Source organism: Crinia signifera, chromosome 12, assembly GCF_055691185.1.
Source record: "Crinia signifera chromosome 12, ASM5569118v1, whole genome shotgun sequence".
Taxonomy (NCBI): Eukaryota; Metazoa; Chordata; class Amphibia; order Anura; family Myobatrachidae; genus Crinia; species Crinia signifera.
Genome location: NC_139228.1, coordinates 45185000 through 45201004, shown reverse-complemented (window position 1 = coordinate 45201004; position 16005 = coordinate 45185000).

Sequence of the window (16005 nt, the reverse complement as noted above, 5' to 3'; positions counted from 1 at the left end):
ACCACTGGCGAATCGCGGCAAATTGCACACGGTGAATTGGCAGACATTGGCTGTTCACTTGCAGCGAATTGTCTCATTGAATAGGGCGAATTGTTTTTTCCGTTACCCCGGCGAATTGCCAGATTTGCTGTAAAATACGGCGAATCTGAGGCATTGAATACTGGCCAGAAACTAATCTAAGGAGAATAAACATACCAAATGTTTGCTATGGCCTGTCACTGCTTTGGTGTAGGCAGCCACAGATCACTGTAAATGTTTTATTGAAATCATTGCTGCTCAAAAGGATGTCAGTTACTCTAGACTAGACGGTCTCATACTTTTTCTCAACAAAGAATTGTAATGTTGAATCACTTTAGCAAGAACTGAACTGAAATATATATCCTATTGTGTTATTTGATTGGATATGTACTTTTTGATACATTTAGCTTGAAAGATAAATTATTGAGGTCTCAATGTAGACTTTAAACTTGTAGATACTAATTAATGGAAGAAGATATTTAATTCAATTAACCATCAAGTACATTTTAATTATCATTGTAACTTGACTAATTTAGTTATAATTTGATTAGTTCACTCGCACCTCTCACAGGCCCTTATTCTGATCGGTGCGGCCCGATCAGAATATGCGTCCGCAACCGTGCAGGCGAATCCCCGCCTTCCATACGGATCGCCACCTGCCGTCCGTACGCGGATATGTGGCGATCCGCATGAAATTGGACGGGGATACGCCTCCTCCGTCTTGGGAGCTGCCCCTGCATTCGATGGTCGCCGAACATCGAATGCAGGGCCGCACGCTCCACCAGGTCCCGCAACACAAGACCACACGGACACTTGTCCGTGTGAAAACATGTATGGGGGCGGGCAGCTGACATCCGGCGATGTCAGATGCCCGCCCCGTACCCACGCGTCACGGCCTCATTACCATGCATACGCCCCGCGTTTGCATGGGAACGCCCATGAAACGGGGGGCGTATGCATAGGGTAATGAGGATAAGTAGCCCCTCACGCCCCTCTACGCCCCCTGTGCGGCGTATAAAGAAATCGCCTGCACATGCGCAGAGTGACCTCTGCACATGCGCAGACGATCAACATCGGCGGTCCGTCCGCATGCGGGAATATCCGCACCGATCAGAATAAGGGCCACAGAGACATAGTCACCCTAATCATCTGATGGGTGTAAAATGAAATTGAATAGTAATTTAACAGATTTTGTTGCTTCTTTTTATTTGATCTCAGAGTGAAATTCTATGAAGTCTATTTTAATGTATACCTTCTTGATTTATTTTGCTATTTCCAATTACTATTTACTATTGCACTATTTGCATGGATGGAACAGTGGTTAGGATTACTACAGTACCTCACAGTTGGAAGGTTTTGAATTCTATTCCCACAACCGTGTAGGGTTGGTATATTCCCAACTTGCTTACATGGATTTCCCACGTATACTCTGGTTACAGTATGTCTACAATCCAAAAATATTCTACTAGATGAATTGGCTCCTGGCAAAAAAAAAATCACTTTTGTGTGTACATGTAGTAGGAGATATAGGTTCGTATTCAATCCCAGCGAAAATATTCGTCAGGTGAAGAAACTGCAGTTTTCGCCCGTTTTTTGGGGCAAATTCTATTTGCCTTTTCAATCCCAGTGCTGATTTTTAGCCTGGGTGCAAAATCCAGTGTCGGAGAAAACCGCATGTATTGGTGAAATTAATGCAAACTCATGTGGTTTTGCCAAAATTACGGCCGTTCTCGCCCATTTTTCGGTCATTTTCGCCCATGACGATTCGCCTAAAAAAAAAGTTATATGGCATGGGTGAAAAATATACTCAAAAACGGCAAAAATTTTGCGCATGATTGAATACTGAAAGGTGAATCTTTGCCATTTTATTCACCTGGTTACATTTTAGGCCGAGATTGAATATGGGGCCATAGATTGTAGACTCCACTTGGGCAGAAACTGATGTTGATGACCAAATATTCAGTAAAGTGCTGCAGAATATGTATGCGCTACATGAGCACATGGTAATAAATACATGTATAATTTTCCAACCCATGAGTGAATGAGTTCCTATTGCACAGGATCTCCAACTCGGCCCTCAGGACTCCATACAGTGCATGTTTTGCAGGTCTACTCACAGAATCAAGTGAAATAATTGGCTCCCTTGTGGATCTTTTAAAATGTGTCAATCAGTAATGAGTGCCCCTGTTGGGTGACCTGGAAAAGGAGAACTGTGTGGGGTTCTTAGGACCAAGTTTGAGAACCACTGTCCTAATGTATTGCATTCCTAATGTACCTCTGACTTTCAACTAAAATATAATCAAATTGCATTAAAAATTGAATGTATGTGAATGCTTTATTATATTAGTCAAATGTAAACTTAGCATATAAATTCCCTTTCAAATGAATTTTAATTTTTGGTCTTTTCTCTAAAATGCAATAATGCAGCCGCTTCAGTGAGGATTTTTTTAGCAGGACCAGATGAAGAATTTGAACATTCTATCATTTATATTTGGGAGGCTAAACAATCTTTTTTAATAGATTATATTTGGAAAATGAACATTAAATAAAAGGCTATTTTAAAAGTTCTGGTTTTGTATGTGGATAGCAATAATCTTGTATTTTTTATAATAACTTGGTAAGAAGTATATAGTAAATGTCACCCTTGTAAGATATTATTTTTCAAACAGATATTTAAAGACTTAAATTTGAGATCTGACCGTTTTATTTTGAGGTACTCCTCTGTGTCTGTTTCATCAACAGCTTTTTCACAAAATCCAGAATATAAGGATTTAAGATGTCCTCTACAGACAAGGCTTTGACGTTTTTAAAGCTTTCATATCCCTGATATTCTTATGCTGGTATGAAATTTTATTTATAAATGGGCGAATGGCGCAAGTTTCTGTTTTATCATTACAGTGCTACACATAATTACATGTGATACCATGCTTACTTATTGTGAATCGTTTGTTAAAATTATCATTTCTTCTCTCATAAGTTTAAGAACTTGTTTAAACACCTAAGAAATGCTGCTTGAAAAATCTGTGTCCTTGCCAATGCAATATTAGGAAGCTCCTCTCCATTATACCTGATAACTAGCTTACCAGGACAAAAGAATCTCAAAAGGTATCCAAATCAGGAAATGTATCTGGCCTTAAATCTGAGTCAGTACCAAGATGATGTTCTGTTTGCATTTGCATTAAAAAATTCATAACTAATCTACTGTGGCTGGTTTCTAGTCCCTGCTAAACTATACTCCATTAACTCCTCTCTGTTGGAGATACTTTGACCATATTAACCCAAAGTACATCCCGGGGAAAGATATTGAGGTATTCAGCTTTGGGATCATAGGCATTAGAGTACCTGATTTCTTGGAATTATTGCTACACCATCACCCAGTCCACAATAATCCTAAATATACCATCAATTAAGTAAGCATATTTGCAATGCCATTATTTTATACTACCTCCATATTCTGTTGAGTTTTATAATTGGGAAATAAAAATAATAAAATGAGACAAAAAGTACAGTAAGAGGGCTCTAAAGAGGTATTTTTTTTTTCGTATATTTTATTAGAATAGCCAAAGGCACTTACAGCAAAAAGCCCAGTACAATATAATAATGGCCCTTATTCTGATCGGTGCGGCCGGATCCGAATATGCGGCCAGCACTGTGCGTCCTAAACCCCGCCTTCCATACGGATCGCCAACTCCGTCCGTACACGGTAAGAAGCTGTCCGGTCGGACCGCACGTGTATTTCTCACGAATACACCGCCTCCATCTCAGGGAACCTCCCCCATCATTCGATGGTCGCAGAATATCGAATGCAGGGCCGAGTGGTCCGCCAGCTCCCGCAACCTCAGACCACACGGGCATTTCTCCGTGCAAAAGCAGGGATCTGGGCGGGCAGCTGACATCCGGCAATGTCATATGTCCGCCCCCTACACGTGCGTCACAGCCGCATTACCATATGTACGCCCAGCGTTTGCATGGGAACGCCCATGAAACGCGGGGTGTAAACATATGGTAATGAGCCCAAACAGCCCTTCACACCCCTCTCCACCCCTGTTCGTAGTGTGCACATTTCATGCGTAATGTGGCCGTGAGTCCGGCTCGCACATGCGCAGAGACGCCTCTGCACATGCGCAGACACAAAACATCGGCGCCACGAACGCACGCGGATAATACCGCACCAACCAGAATAAGGGCCAATGTTAAGAAAGCAGCAAAACATATAGACAAATAACTGGTCACCTTACAAATATGGCTATTAGTTTTCACATTTTATAGTAAATATAATAAAGAGAAAAGTAAAAAAAAAGCATATTCTATCTTAATCCAAGACATGTAGAATTTGTACAAAGAAGAGTTTAGAAAATAATACCAAAAGGAAAATATGGAAGCGAGAAAAAGAAAAAGAAATAATAAAAAGGGGGGGGGGTAAGGGAGAGAGGAAGAGACAGACACTGTACACGGTTAAATGGGTCTGGGGTGAGACCAGCTCACTCCAGTCCAGGTATTTGCCTTTGGCAAAGAGGTAAGTTTTTAGGGAAAACATGACGGTTTGGATTCTGTTCAATTGGTTCACACTGGAGAAAACTCAGAAAGTCAATTCATGAAGGGGTGTGGCCACGGCAGCGCGGGAGTGAGGTGAGGAGGTAGGAGAGCTCCCTGGAGAAGGAAATATCCTGGGTTTATGGCTGCCCGTCGACAGAACACCTAATCACGGCATGCTTAAGTGAAGTGAGGTTGACCCGGTTACCCACTGCTGAGAGGAGAGGTGTGCGGAGCAGTACCCTTTGTGTCTCTTCGCTTACTTGCATCGCGGCTGTGCTGGACCCCCCTCCGGCGGGAGGGCTGTGGAGAGTGCGGGAGGCGAGTGGAGCATCGGGGCGAGCCAGCGGGAGACGCCACTGGAAGTCGTGAGGCAAGTCACGCCGCACACAGACAATAGCAGTGACAGTCGCACGGAGGTGACGCGGCTGTGACGCGGCAGGATACGCGTGAAGCTGCAGCCGGGCAGCGGCGGCTGGGTGAGGTCTGGAGGACAGTGGCGTGTGTCTGTACACGCGAGTGGCCGGAGGCATTGGGAGCAAGGCAGCGGAAGCAAGGAGGGTGAGCCCCAAGCGTGGAAAACACCTGCGTGGCAAACAAACCGCAAACGCTGCCATAAACTGGGAGCTTAATACCGCTGTTTGGGAGGCTAGGTTGAAGTTGAAGTTGAGGAGGAGGCAAGAGAAGGGCAGCAACGGAAAGGAAGGTAAAACCTCTTAAAATTGCTAAAAAACTGCTAAAACTGAACTAATGTTGCAGGCTGTACTGGCTGTATTGACTGATGTTGTAAGGTAGGCAATAAAATCAATGTGCCTCACCTCATAAAAGTTTAATTGAAGCTTCACTATCCTCCAGGCGGTCTTTTGACCTATAAGTGAGGTGAAGTCGACACGGTTATGGTGTAGACACAGCCATAAATTGCCTTTCTACCTAAAAGTACTTAGCCTCTGTTGAACTAGACACCGGGTTTAAACTCAAGCATTGAGACGGCGACACTGGTGGATCCCCCAGCTATAGCAAGTTGAAATCAGTTTTGCCTGCAAAATAGCCATTCTCCCGCACGATAAACTTGCTAGGTCCTGAAAAATGCTGATGTTTTCATAATCTGCCTCCATTTTGAAAAGTACCTAAGTATGGTGAAAATAGATATTGTGGTATAAGCCAATCCTTTGGACTATTTTAAAATCAGCCTCGCCTGCAACATAGCCCTCCTCCCGCACGATAAAATTGCTAGGCCCTGAAGTGTGCTGACGTTTCTATAATCTGCCGCCATTCTGAAAAATACCTAACTATGGTGCAAGTAGATATTGTGGTATAGGCCAATTCTCTGGACTTTCTTAAAATCAGCCTTGCCTGCAAAATAGCCCTCCTCCCGCACGATAAAATTGTTAGGTCCTGAAAAGTGCTGACGTTTCCATAATCTGCCGCCCTTTCTGAAAAGTACTTAACTATGGTGCAAGTAGATATTGTGGTATAAGCCAATTCTCGGGACTATCTTAGAAGTGAGTTTTTTTTTCTTTTTTCCTTCCTTCCTTTTTTTTTTTCAATAAGCTAACCCAGATCGCAGGGTCGACATCATCATAAACTGCCTACTTCCCTTAAAGTCACCCAACCATTGCTGAAACCGACATTGTATCAAAAAGCGGAATTTTGGATCTGTGTACTGGGGACATTGAAAACGGCGTATTACAGGCTCAGTGTACCCTGTATAAGCTTGCAGCTGAAGGTATCCAGGTTAACTGCGGTGTGAGTGGAGAAATCCGCTGGGAATAGTACAAAAACCCTAGCTCTCTCTCTCCTGTCTGAAGGGGCGAATCTCGAGGCGTATCAGAGGGTGGCTTCCGCATCACCGTTTATCTTGCAGCTCAGATCCCGCCTGCCTCCCCAACTTCAGTTACTCACCTTACCCGCTGTCAGCACTGCCTGCTCTCCTCGCATCGCTCTAGGGTACTCAGCCTTGTTAAAACCCTGCCAATAAGAACGACTCTGTAGCCTCGCTCCATACAAACGCCCTGAGAAGGTGACTTATAATGGTGAAGACAGGTACCAGCACCGCGGCCGCGCGGCTTGAAAAATATGCGAGAACACAAGCAACTACAAAGCCGCAGACACCATCGGCCACCCCAACATCGACCCCCGTGAAGGGAAATAAATCTCAAGATGACACAGAAAGTCCAGAGGTCACAATGCAACAATTGATGGATGCAATAAAAGGTAGCGAACAAAGGCTTATTGAAAAAATCACCGATATCCAGACAGATGTCGCGAATGTGCGGCAGGATATTAAAAGTGTCAAAGAGCAAATAAAAGAGGCAGAGACAAGAGTCTCAAATCTGGAAGATAGCTCGGTACAACTCATTAAAAAAGTAGGAGCCATTGAGTTACAACTGCGCGATATGAAGAGCAAAGTCGCTGATATCGAAGGGCGAAATCGTAGGAACAATGTAAGAGTTATCGGCTTACCAGAGCGAGTAGAGGGGCACAATTCTATTAAATTCCTGGAAGATTGGATAATAGGAGAACTTGGCGGAGAATCCTTTTCAAAATTCTTTTCGATTGAAAGGGCTCATAGGGTTCCCGCCAGACCTTTACCCCCAGGAGCTCCCCCGCGAACAATCATAATGAAATTACTACATTTCGCAGATAGAGATGCGTTGCTCCGATTGGCTAGAGAAAAGGGACCGCTGGAATATAACGGATCGAGACTATCTTTCTTCCCTGACTTTGCCACGGAGATACAAAAAGAAAGGGCCAAGTATATCGAAGTAAAGAGAAGATTAAGGGACAAAGGCCTGAAATACTCCATGTTATATCCTGCCAAACTGAGAGTGGAGGCAGAGGGCGAAACCATCTTCTTCCCTTCACCAAATGAAGCAGCCAAATGGATTGATAAATGGGTCCCAGGGGCATGTCAGCTTGCAAACACATAAATAATGAAGTTATATTTAAACCAGGGAGCTCACCGTACGATGGTGGCTAGAAGTTAAAACCCCACCAACCGAGGTGGTAGTGGATGGGTTGGGGAATAGATACGCCAAGGGGGGGATGGTGTATAGGGAGGGGGTCGGGGGAAGGGGGGTTTGTGTTATGTTATATGTTAATGTGTACATTTTTCATATCATTTATATGTGCAGTGGCAGTTTCCATATCATTTATATGTGCTGTGGCGGCAGGACTGGCCAAGGGCGAAAGCCAGCTTAAAATTCATCAAATAGGAAAACAGCGACTAAATAAAATCTTGATATGCCTTTCCAACCCGGGGTGACTAAGTTGCTCTCTTGGAATGTCAGGGGGGTAAACGACAAAGTTAAAAGGTCCCTTGTCATTAATCAACTGCGGCAGTATAATGCAGATATTATCTGTCTGTTAGAGACCCATTTGGTAGGAGGAAAAGTGATGGCATTGAAAAAACCCTGGGTTGGCAACGCATATCATTAAATTTTTACCACCTCGTCAAGGGGAGTTTCTTTGTTAGTAAAGCGCACCTTAACATTTATCTGCAATAGGATAAAAATTGATAATGCTGGGCGATATGTGTTTATTGATTGTCAAGTCAATAACAAACAGCTAGTGATTCTTGCAATTTATATTCCCCCCCCCTTTTTCTTTTGATGTGCTTGTAAAAGCAGCCGAATTCTCAGCAGGGTCCCCTCTGTCGCCTGTCATCTGTATGGGCGATTTTAACAACGTAATGGACCCAATAGTTGACAGGTGGCGGAGTGACCCACAGGTTGTGATTAGGGGAAATAAAGGTTTTGATCAGTTCGTGAGGGACCTTGGATGGGTGGATATATGGAGAGAAAAAAACCCAAACAGGGTACAATACTCCTGCTTCTCCTCCTCCCACAGGGCATTCTCGCGTTTTGATCTAATCCTGGTTTCCCAGAGCCTAATTCCTCAGGTTGTTGGGATCGAATATAAACCTAGAGGGATCTCTGACCACTCCCCGGTAGTAATTGAGTTAGTAAATGGGCAGGATTCAGGTCAAGGCTTCTGGAAATTCAAGGTGGGTTGGCTTAAGGGGATGCCTGATGCCGAGTCCCTCAAAGACCAGTGGGAGGAATTCTGGAAGTTGAATAGGGGGTCTGCAGCACCTGAAGTAGTTTGGGATACTCTCAAAGCTCATATACGAGGTACTCTTAAAAAAAAAATCGCCGAGGTAAAGAGGGGGAGTAGGGTCCTGATTGAGGATAGGGAAAAAGAATGTGAGCTCCAAGAAGCTCGATATATTAGGGAGGGCACCCCTGAAACATATGCCGTATGGCAAGAAGCACTGGTTACTTGGCTAAATACCCTGAAAGAAGAAAACATTAAAATCATGTCCTACCGGGTTCAGAACAACTATGTTGGGGCAGATAGAGCTGGGAAATATATGACGTATTTAGCACAGGCTGAAAAGCCATCAAACTGTATCAGTCATATTAAGGATGAAAAAGGTAATCTATTAAATACAAAACAAGAAATGGGTGAATCCTTTAGAGAATATTTTTGTCAGATCTACTCCTCTAGACTAGGCCATACCCAATGTGAAATTCTGGAGTATATGAGTAAGGTGGACCTACCGTCACTGAGCATGGAAGATACACTGAGCCTTGAATCCCCCGTTAGTGTAGATGAGGTGAGGCAGGCAATAAAACAGTTACCTCGAGGTAAAGCCCCCGGCTTAGATGGAATACCTGCCGAAATCTACAAAAAGTATAGTGATACGTTGGCCCCTCTGTTCCATAAGACATTAAGTGAATGTTTTGAGGCTAATACACTTTCATCTTCGATGTCAGCTGCAAACATAATTGTCCTCCTGAAGCAGGGGAAAGATCCCGCAGACAGAGACTCATATAGACCTATATCTCTGCTGACGGCAGAATATAAAATACTAGTTAAAATCCTAGTGACGAGACTGAATAGACATATTCATAAAATCATACACCCGGACCAGTCCGGATTTATGCCGGGCAAATCAACGGCTCAAAACTTGCGTAAACTGTTCAGTCATTTACAGCTATCAGAAAGGCGGGTGGGAGATGAGGCAATAATTTCACTTGATGCAATCAAGGCATTTGATGCCATTGAATGGCCGTATCTCTGGACAGTATTGAAAATGTTCGGACTGGGCCCGAATTATATCAAATGGGTTAAATTGTTATACAAAAATCCGACAGCAAGAATAACAGTAAACGGATGGACTTCTCCATCCTTTGCCCTCGCTAGGGGCACAAGACAGGGGTGTCACTTATCCCCCCTGCTATTTGCTATCGCAATCGAGCCCCTGGCTTGTGCCCATAGACAACACCCGGTCATTAGAGGATTTGAAACCAGAGGCAACAGGGATATCGTGTCGCTTTATGCGGACGATTTGCTAATCTACCTGGCCAACTATTCTCAAGACCTTCCTCTGGTTTTGAACCTCATTGAGGTCTTTGGGGACTACTCTGGGCTTAGAATAAATTGGAGTAAATCCTATATATTACCGATTCAGGGAAGAGATAGCCCCCCGCCCCCCCTTGTCCACCCGTTAAAACTGATTATGACTTTTAAATATCTAGGAGTCTGGGTGTCCTGTGACCCCAAGGATTTTATTCATCACAACGTTCAGCCTTTAATTGTTTTGATGGGGGAAAAATTCAACTCCTGGCGAAAACTTCCGTTAACAATGACAGGTCGGGTTAACCTCATAAAGATGGTTATACTTCCGAAATTCTTATATATTATGCATCAGGCCCCCATAACACTTCCAAAAGTACTCTTTCGGAAAATCAACAGCATGATTTCCACATTTATTTGGAATAATAAACGTCCGAAAGTTCGGCTGAGCGTTTTGATGAGTGAAAAAAGGGATGGTGGATTAGGACTGCCTGATCTTAGGAAGTATTATGTGGCCACCCAGCTGGCACAGTTAAAAGGCTGGTTTGGAGATCAACATGACAGCGATGTAGTGCTGGCTTTGGTCAACATAGCGAGCCCTATGCCAAAACCACTTAATAAAATTTTGCTAGGCCACATGACCCCGACTGATCCACCGTTGGTGACCCAGGCTCTAACTATTTGGAAGGAAGCCAATAAGCTGATTGGGTGTAACTTGTTGGACCCAGAGTACCCCCTGGATGGCATAAAGGGATTAAAAAGTCTGCAAGTCAGGACAATGTGGTCTCCATGCTCAGTAACGGCGGTCAGTCAGCTATATGGACAGGCAGGTTTTAAAACGTTCCAGCAACTATCTGCAGAATATAATATCCCGCGGACACATTTCTTTCGCTATTTACAGCTAAGATCAGCTATATTAACATATATACCCGACCCCCAACCAATTTTTAAAGAATCCTCATTAAAAATAATGTTAAAAACCTCAGCAACCCCAAAGCTAGTGTCCAAGATATATAAAAAAATCAATGCAGAGGTCAGTAATGACCTAAGCTCCCTTAAAATTAAATGGGAGGAAGATATTGGCCAAATAAGCGAAGATGAATGGATTATAGCAAAGACATCTCCCTCCAGGGCTACTAACTCGCTGCGCAATCAGCAAGTTCAGTTATTTGTCCTTCACAGGTCATACCTTTCAATGACTCGTATGTTAAAAATTGATAAAAACAGGTCGGACATGTGTCCTAAATGTAAAATTGAACCCGGTACGTTTATTCACCTGCTCTGGAGTTGCCGAGTGGTGGCTGAATATTGGGAGGGAATTATTCAGATAATATCCAACTCGGGGATTGGAAGGGAAACCCTTACCTCCAAATGTTGTCTACTGGGGATAGTGGATGAAGGGCGTTTAAAACATGAAGAGAGACAGTATGTATTAAATCTGTGCTCACTTGCAAAAGTCATAGTGGCCAGAGCGTGGCTATCTAGCAAGGGCCCTGAAATTGAAAGTTGGAAGGCACTTGTAAATTACACAATTAAATGTGAGAAAGCAGTGCACTTAAACCGTAACACAATAGAGAAATATGAAAAGATATGGCACTATTGGATCACCTCCGTGTATTGGAGAAATCACGTCCATTAAGTAAAAAGATTTACACAAAAAAAAAAAATATATAAATATATATCCACTTGCAAAATAAGTAAACACCAGCATATAGCAAAACACAGAATATCATTAGTTTTATTTTGACCAGATACGGAGGAGAATAAGTTACCTCAAACACTATGGCACTTTTTTTTCTTTATAAATTGTTAATAAAAAGAAAAAATTAAAATAAAGAATTACTCACTTCAAACACCAATGTGCCCTTGTATCTAGACAGCTAAAGAAATAAGATCTCTACACTCCGCTCTTTCCCATTCTCCCCTGTCTGTCTCTATGAAAAGGGGTAGATAAAACGATGGGTATAACAAAATAATAAAGCACTACCCTATAATTGGATGGTAGACTTAAATGGGCAAAATGGATAAGTTTGTACTAGGCTAGTGGCCAGAGGAGGGTGCCGCCACAAATTAAAGTAGCCATGTGTCTTATGAGATATTGTAACTGTACACAGCATGTATGTTTGTTATAGTTTGTCAATTTTTTTTATTGTATGTATGTATGTTCTTTTTCTAATGCAAAATAAAAATTATATTAAAAAAAAAAAAAAAGAAAGTCAATTCATACTCAAGCGCAACTCAGTCAGACTATTTTTGCTGTTGTAAGTGGGTGGCAATGATCCAGCCTTCGACACCGTACCACACAAGAGGTTGATAAATAATGGAGGACCTGGGATTAGGGGCAAATATCTGCAGATGGGTAGGGAACTGGCTGTGTAATAGAGAACAAAGAGTGGTTGTGAACAGTGCAGTTTCAAATATGATACCAGTACTAAGTGGAGTGCCACAGGGTTCGGTTCTAGGGCCCATTTTGTTTAACATTTTTAGTAACGATATTGGGATAGGGTTACTCAGCAATGTATCCATCTTTGCGGACGATACAAAACTGAGCAGAGTTATTAAATCATCAGAAGATGTAACCACGCTTCAAAATGATCTTGACAATCTAGACGAGTGGGCAAAAAAGTGGAAGATGAGGTTCAATGTGGACAAATGCAAGGTCAAGCACCTTGGGAGACATAACCAGTAATTCAGTACTCGAAAAGGATCTAGGAGTCCAAATAGACAACAAACTAGGGTGTAGTGCTCAATGTAATATAGCAACTAAAAAGGCCAATAAAACTCTAGCATGTATTAAAAGGGGCATGGAAACTAGTGATTCAAAAGTAATTATGCCTCTGTACAAATCATTGGTTAGACCGCACCTTGAATACGGAGTACAATTCTGGGCCCCACACTATAAAAAGTACATCATAGAATGAGAAAAAATCCAAAGAAGAGCAACTAAGCTTATTACGGGAATGGAGACTTTAAGCTACGAGGAGAGATTAAACAAGCTGGGACTATTTACACTAGAGAAGAGATGTTTAAGGGGGGACATGCTCAACATGTACAAATATATCAGGCACCAATATAAGGAACTGTCAAGCGCCCTTTTTTCTGCTAGACAGGAATCTAGGACGAGAGGGCACGAGTTTAGATTAGAAGAAAAAAAGATTTTGTTCATCTAGAAGAAAAATATTATTTACAATCAAACAGTCGAACTTTGGAACTCTCTTCCTGAAGAAGTGGTGTCGGCAGACACTATAAATACGTTTAAAATAAGGTTGGATAAACATTTATTGGTTAAAAACATCCACGGGTATGAATAAGTAACAATCTGCCAGAAAATACTATACAAGGGATTAGCTACTGTAAACATAGGTTGAACTAGATAGGCACACACTAAATTAACTGATAATAAATAGTGGAGATTTGGTTCTTTAATTGATCAATGCATTTAAGCCTGCATTATCAGTTAATTTAGTGTGTGCAGAGCCCCTACAATGTCTGTTTAAACAATGTGGTCACAAGCCATAGGGCACCCCAAAACTAGGAAAGGTGAGTGCTGATGTTAAGTGTATATATTGTTTATTAGATTATTTTTTTAATTAGTCTTATTGTGGTCACATTCTCTCATGCACCCTGCTTTAACTAAGATTCCATAGCTTATGTTAACCATTTCCCTAGATGATTAGTGACAGGTGTGTTGGTAGCTGCTCACCTATAAAAGCAAAGTGTGCTGTGAGCTTCAGACCAGATAGCATGCCTGGAATCAAACATTGATGTGATAGCTATGTGTATTGTAGCCATTTTCAGAGATAGTGTTAGGACCTGCAGAAAGGTGGGGTCCCTTGAAGGGGGCTGCAGGCTTAAATGCATTGATCAATTTATGAACCAAATCTCCACTATTTATTATCAGTTAATTTAGTGTGTGCAAAGCCCCTACAATGTCTGTTTAAACAATGTGGTCACAAGCCATAGGGCACCCCAAAACTAGGAAAGGTGAGTGCCGATGTTAAGTGTATATATTATATATATATATATGTATATGTCTAGTGTCCGTGAGCCTCCGAAGCACTGCCATCTGCTGACAGAGAATGAAGCTACATCTCTTTCTCACACATGCATAAACACAGAAGGGAGCAGACTAGCTTTCGAAGCGTAAAGCTGTGTAATACACAAAGGAGACCAGCACACCACCTCTTGCTTCAGAATAAATTATATTTGCATATTAGTTTTCCATCAAAACGTCAATGCAGCAAATTTCGTTTCGGTTGGATGACCAGTTATATATCAATTCCCACTCCTTCTGTAACAGTTTGAGATGTCGATCCTCTCCCCTTTTGAGGGGTTTACTCTGCAACAGCGGCATAAATTTAAAGTCCTTTATAGTGTGTCCCTTGTCAAAAAAAAGTTTTCTATTGGTGGTGTGCTTTGGTCTCTAATGGTAGTGGCTTTTTTATCAAATGATTCATTGCAATGCGTTCCTTCAGCATTCAAATTGTTTTGCCGATGTATAACTGCTGACATGGACAAATTATTACATAGGCTACAAACTGGTTCTCACAGTTCCTACATTGTTGTAACCTAAACCTGTCACCCGTTCTTGGTGTACAAACTTGTCCCTGGTAATCAAAAATTGGCAATTAATGCAGCCGCTACATCTAAAGGCTCCCTTCTTCAAGCCTAGCTTAATTAGATTTTGGGCTAATGTCATAGTATGTAATCAGGTCTGTCAAGAAACTGCTACGTTTGTATGTGAATAATGGTTTATTTTGACAGAATCTGGACATTGTTGTGTCTGTTTGAAGAATATGCCAATGTCTTAAAACAAAGATTCTAAATTTAGCCATAGCAATAGAGGAAATCATTACGATCATATGAGTCTATCATAAGTCATACGGTCTAAAGTGGAATCCTTAATAACTTTGGAAAGAAAAGTTTTGCAATCCAAAAGCAGACACTGTTCAATAGAATTCTCATCCTCCGTCCTATGGTAGCCCCTTCTAATAAAGTCAACACCCAGATCACGAAGTGCAGGAGGAAGTACATCTTTGATGTTATTCTCACCACCTGCAACAATTGGGAGTGAGGAATACCTTGTTTCAATGTTGCAGGGTGAAAACTTTTGGCCAATAGGACCGAGTTAGGGCGGTATTCAATGAGGCTGATGCGCCATGTTTTTATGGCGATTTTGTGCTGTAAGGCGAATTTTTGACTAAAACGGTGAATCACCCTATTCAATGACCAGATGGCGAATACATTTCAAGGTTTTTTTCGCCATGATTCACCGAGTAGCAATCGCTATCTTTTTATGGTGAAGTGGTATGTGAACTTTTAAAATAAAGTGTTTTGTTTTTTACATTTGGTGTAAAAAAATCAGGAATTTTATTCTGAGGAGGGGCATGCTATTTTTATTCATGTGCTGTAAGCACATGAATATATATTTAATTAAAAAATATATATATATATTTTTTTTTTTACACAGACCAGTCAGCAGGGGGCAGGAGCCGAGCCGCTCATTAGATATTCATATATTCACTGCACCCGATCATTACATATGCATGATCGGGTGTAGTGAATATACCCGGTCCCCTGCTGGCACCCCCGGGGGGCAGCCTGTGCTGCCTGGCACCCGGGGAGCCCACCTCTCCCCCACAAACGTTCTGGGGCAGGCAGGGAGACTTCCATCTCCCTGCCTGCCGCCGGATGCCGCAGGAGTTAAAATTCGCCAGTCAGGGGCAGTGGGCCCCTGACTCGTTGAATACTGGAGCCGGCGAGACGCAGCGAGCAGTGGCGAATGTGCAGCGAATCCTAAACAGGATTCGCTGCACGTCGTCAGTATTCTCATTGAATACTGCCCTTAGTGTTCGTGGTCTTCTTAAAAATAGTTGTCTGAAATGCATTCTTAGAGATCTCTACAGCGACATTTATAAAATGTATTTGAGTAGGACTGCTTGTATGTGTAAACCTGATGGTACTTGGTAACTCATTTAAGTGATTCAGAAAATATTCCAGTGCATAAGCTCCCCCTGTCCAAACAAAAAATACATTGTCAATAAATCTAACATACAGTAAGATGATATGAAAGGAGAAAACTGTCTATTGTTG